This window comes from Geospiza fortis, unplaced genomic scaffold, assembly GCF_000277835.1.
Source record: "Geospiza fortis unplaced genomic scaffold, GeoFor_1.0 scaffold195, whole genome shotgun sequence".
In the NCBI taxonomy this organism is placed as follows: Eukaryota; Metazoa; Chordata; class Aves; order Passeriformes; family Thraupidae; genus Geospiza; species Geospiza fortis.
In genome coordinates, this window is record NW_005054324.1 from 1,823,517 (window position 1) to 1,829,254 (window position 5,738).

A 5,738-nucleotide genomic window follows, 5' to 3' on the forward strand; every position below is an offset into this window, starting at 1 on the left:
TTCTGCTATCGCAGCAACTGTTAAAAACTCTGCTGCCTTCAGCAGAAGCTGGAAGAGATAGGTAAAGTATAAAAGCCACAACTTTGTAATTTCCCTAAACATAACAAAGGCAAAAAACAAATTAGCTGTGAATTAATCACAAATGACCATAGGAAACAAGACCCTTCTTGCTCAGAAAGCTTTTTGAAAGATAGATCTGGGTAATAATCCAGGACATAGGGAAGAAACCTGTGGAGCATAACTGAGGGCTGGAAGGGCAGGAGTGGGGCAGGGAGAAGGATAAAAATGGTGTACAAGAAGATACATAGGGAAAAGCTGTCAAAAGTAAAAAAAAGAAGTATTCTCAGAAGAGAAGGGAAAGGTACATATCTACATTTATTATATTTTAACTTGAGTACTCATCAATACACAGCAGAATCCTCTTGAGGATTCACATAGACTTCCCAGATAAGGTTCTAAAAATTAAAAAGGTTTGCTATTACTTATTAGGCTACACAAAATAAACTTCTAGTATAGTGATGGCCCCACATCTGCCAGACCGATGAAACAACTGCAGCAGAGAAACACAACCATGGTTTGTATGTTTTACAACACTAAGTATGTTTCCCAGGTACAACTCATCTGATCGAGTCTAAATATCTATATTCACTAATTCTCTTTAGTTTCCTATAGACAACTACTTATTATGATTTGCAATGTCCCAGGACTCAGAGACAGCTTTTCTGGGACAGGCAGATTTCATACAGAACTTAGGAGAGTCATCCATGCCAACTGGACTAGTAGCAGAAGTCCAGCTGGGATGCCCCAGAGTACCGCATACAGGCCACTAAAGGTGAAAACCTAAAGGTGTGTGTCTTATATGTATGTATGTTAGTGAGGTATCTAATGGTACCAGCTATGCAAGTCAGGTACCTGATGTCCCTTTATTTTCAATGGAGTAGAATCAGCCCAGTTAAACAAACAAAAAAGCTCTTCAGCTAACCACCAGCAGAACTATTTGCTCATGGCTCCACTGGCTGTAATAGGATATTAAATATTGTGCATACACATAGACACCTCAATTTAAGTGTTTTGAACTCATTCACACCTCTACCCATACCTTCAAGAGCCAGCTGCCTAAGTCACTTCACTCAAAACCAGTGAAGTTCACAAACCTGCTTCTAAAACAGGTTATTCCTTCTAGCCACTTACTTCACCCCACCAACTATAAAAGGAAGTGGGTGTGTGGTCAAATGAATCATAGCCCTCTTCTAATAAAGAAAACTGCAAACAGAGAGACTGCTAAAAGAAGTGGTTATAATATCCACATAGTATTCATGAATACTTCAGGGAAAACCACAGTTTATTGCTTTGCTTGTGGAAGGCTTGTTCTTTAGTCTGAAACTAGGGTAAGGATCTGTGATCCCCTTCTTCACCAGAAATTATCTGATGCAAAAATACGTGTCCGTTTCCCACCACATCCAAGATGAAATTCAGAAGATATAACCTTTAGGAAATTTTCTTAGTAACAGAAATAGGTATGAAAGCAGAGAAATATCCTCCAAGGAAAAGCAATGTCATTGCATTTGCTCCCCAACTAATATGGAATTTTTTGCTGAAGAGAATATCATCCACTGTTAACATTCAAGACTGATAAAATTTCATAGTCATACCTAAGGGATCATGAGGGTACTGTATATGCATTTAATTATAACATCCATTAGCTCAATGATTTTTATTGGATTGTTCACCACAAGAAGTTACCCACTTATTCTGCCCTCCTCAAGCACACCTCCCCAGATTTCTGGGTTTATCAGAAGGTTTTCTTTAAGTGGTGTGGGGGAGGTTTTGGTTAGCTATTGTGGGCTTTCTTGGCTTCAGCCAACAGCAAAACTTTTAACAGTTTCAACATTAACCACAAATATACCTCAAAGCTTGGAAATTTGTTTTGGAAACAACAAAAAAAACGCAACCAACCAGCCCCCAACCCCTACAAAATGACTAAGACACTGACCTTTATACATACCCAGATATTGTCACAGCTGTTAAAACATTTCTGCAATCTATTAAAAGCCACAAAGATATGTTACCATTTTTTAATTCAGTGCAAGTTAGGTTCAGTGCAAGTTAGGCTTCTATAAAGATTGAGGCCCAAAAATCTTCTACAATCATGTTTAAATTCTTAGATTTAATGGGCAATTTCTGTTCAGCAAGTTGCTTCCAAATAAGTCACTTGTAAGGCAACTAGTAAATGGTTAAATACAGATATGGGTACACACTGTTGAAGCTATCTCTGTTTTCCATAATTTTACACCTTACTTTGTGCTATGAGAGAACCAAAACACAATGCCCAAGAAAGCTTTAACTCGTATATCACTTGTACATACCAGCACATCTCCCCTAAGCCTCCTTGACAGCTTCTGGTTTATATGTTCAAGGATTATACAGGTGTTTTAAATCAATTGTTCCTTTTCTTGGGTTAGAGTAGGGGCACAACCAGACTGCAAACTGCTGTCTTCCTGAGATCTTTTCTTCCTGTTTCTCCCAGTTTCCAACTCTATTCCCATCCCAGTATATCCTCTCTGAGGCCAAAACAATGCTCACACAAATGAAGTCAAAGCAGTTGGGAAAACAACAGAACTTACTGCATCCATCAGCTTTACACCTCCATGTCACTTTCACATATCTGGCTCAGAATTTTCACCTCTGCACTTCATCTCTAATGACAGTGTGACAATCCACACTTGGAAGAGAAAGGAACATTGACAAAGTGGACTGTATTCAGTGGCTTTCTTTTCTCATCCCCAAAGATCTTCACAACACAGGAAGAGAAGATGTGATGCAGGTTGTGGAGTAGAAGGCATAGAAAAGGCAGTGCTGTAGTTTGGAAAAGGGGGAGGAGAGGAAGAAAGGAGGTTTGAAGCGTCACTGCAAGATGGATCGAGACCAATCCCTCACCACAGAGAAGCAGGAGAACTAGAACAGACAGAATTGTGCTGTCTCTGCATGTCACCTACATGCTGAAACACAGTGGCATCAAACATCTGACTAGAAAATAACTCCTCTGAATGATAATGCAACACTGAAAACTTGTATTCAGATGAAAACAGGGTTGCTAATGGTCCTTCTGTAAGTGACCATTTTCTAGGATGTAATCTCTTGTAAGAGATACAGTCTTTGCTTTTCAAGGTTATGGTCTCATTTTCTACTACTCGCAGTAGTTTTCAGATAAGAATCTTTCCAACGAATCTAAATCAGCCTATATAATTGATATGATCAAGCCATAATTTAGCATTTCACTATATTGACCAGAATGGCAGTTCTACTACTAATATTCTTACAGATCAATAAATAGTGAATACACCAAGCTAGGCATAAAATACCCCACAATGTCACCACAAAGAACATGGAATTTCTCTCAGTTTATATTTTTTTTAGTATTGATAGTTTTTAATGTAGTGTAACTTTTTTGTACTGTAACATGACCCACAGCAACCCAAGTGATCCTCTGGGGTATGCACACATTCTCAGTGCAATTTTGTAGCAACATCCTTACTCACTCTAGCGGAGTCAAGATTCCACTCAATCAATATCCACTATATGTACAGCTTTACAGACAGCTGAAGGTACTGTCTTTGAGGGGAAAATAACATTTATGCTCTTGATCATTGGTCAAGCAAAACCAAACCCAAAGATTTTACTGAATAATTTCAACAGACTTCATGTTTGATATAACAGGCTTTTCATAGGCTTTGTTAAATCTACACTGAAGCTAAAGTGTGTGACAAGCCAACCTTCTCTGCACAGCAGGCTGATGTTCAATGTTTCAACAAAAAGACTGTCAAATTGGATTATTTCTTGCTATTATATAATCATTATTGGTAGACATTAGGCAGATGGAAGTCATTCAAAGATGTTTTAAAACACACACATATGTTTTCTCTCAATTCTAGTCCAAGCTGCATCAACACAATTTCAGTGACTTCAGTGCAATCATGCTGAGCAGGTATGAAAAAGAACCAGAACCACTCCCCTGCCATTTTTGCCTGTCATCCTTACCACCATAAAAATACCAGTATTTTGTGGGAAAGAAGTGATGGGCTCACCAAAGAAAACTCAGAATAACAAGATTATCAGCTTTGCTCCTAAATGTAACACACTATAGAACAGTCTAGGCTTTTCCAGTCAAATTCCCTGGTGAATGTAAAGCACTTCCCTTCCTTTTCTACAGTGCTTCTAAAAAGAGCAGAAAAACTCTTTTATTTTCCAGTGATGCTATTGATACAAGACACAAGAACAGTATTTAGTATCAAGAAACCCTGTTGTACTGTCCTTCTGCTTACAGCATTAAACTTACACATTAACACATTACTAATACAAATACTGTTTCTTCAGAAAAAGCTCAGGAAAGCTCACAGCTTTTTACTGCACCATTTGTGCAATCAGAATTCTGAGAACTAGAAGAAAAAATATTATAAAACAGAACAAAACTAAAACCCAAAAAACCCCCTAACCTAAAACTGTACTTAAAACAATATTTTGTGGTACGTTGAAGTTTACTGTGACTTATAAAATAGTCATCTGAATGATTACGGTCATCCAAAAAGTAAGCCAGATGATCCAATTCATAATTCTGTATCTCTAGTTTAAAGACAGAAAATAAAAGCTATTCATACTAACCCTTCAAAATAAATATTTAGGTGTTATAAATGTATTGTTTTTTTAAAAAGTCATTGCACAGAGGTTTTCTTTTTATTTTCCAAGAGAAAATTAATCAACAATAAAATGTTTATACTGGTAAGGAAAAAACATAAAACGAAAATTAAATAACTGAAGGTAAGTTAAAAAGGAAAGCAGTAATTTAAAAATATTTTGTTATTGCTCAAGTATAGCTATTGTTTTTGTTAGGGAGAAACACACAGTTTACATCCTAGCATCTCTTCACTTTTAAAAACATATTTTAAAATGAGTGTGCAGTGGAGAACTAGCCCTCCTTTCACAATGAGAACACCAAATTGCATGAGTGGCTTATACTCCATTGCCTAACAGTGCAATATTGAAGTGCTACTTGATTACAGGCTACTTGTTTGATATTTTAAAACTGAAAATTAAGGCAGTATTAATATGAATATACTAAAGAATTTAGTATAAATAATTTTGATGAAAACCTGGGCTTTAAAGTATTTAAGCTTGTTTTTAGTAATTCTTACCTTAATATTCGTATTATTGTTATATCGTTGTTTAATAGAGAGTGATGTTATAAATATGCACTGTGCAACATTAGCTTTTTTAAAGGAAAACTGAATTTCCACAACACTGCAGATTTTAAGACACACAAGGACAATTATGTACACCAGTTGGAACAAGGTTTCAGATAAGAACTACTGCCTGTTTGGAAGTTATCAAGATAATAACAAATAAAATGCTAGCAATAACCTAAATTTCAGAGAAACTAGTGCCCCTAGCTTCGGGAGTAATCGCCTTCAGGAACGAACTCAATCAGAATGGGCACCACCGCGGCTTTCATGCCCTCAGCTTCGCATGTGGCTACGAGACCGAGCAGCTCCAGCCTGACCCGGGACCTGCGGCTGTCGGCCAGGCGAGTACCGAGGGCTGGTTCGCCCGGCGAGTCCCCAGACATGCTGGACCACGGCAGGTCTGGGCTGCAGCGGGAGAGGGAGAGCCGCCGGGCTGCCAGAGATCTGCCAGAGCACGGGCGAGGAGCCGCGGCCCAGCAGAGGCGCAGACCGCCCGAGGAG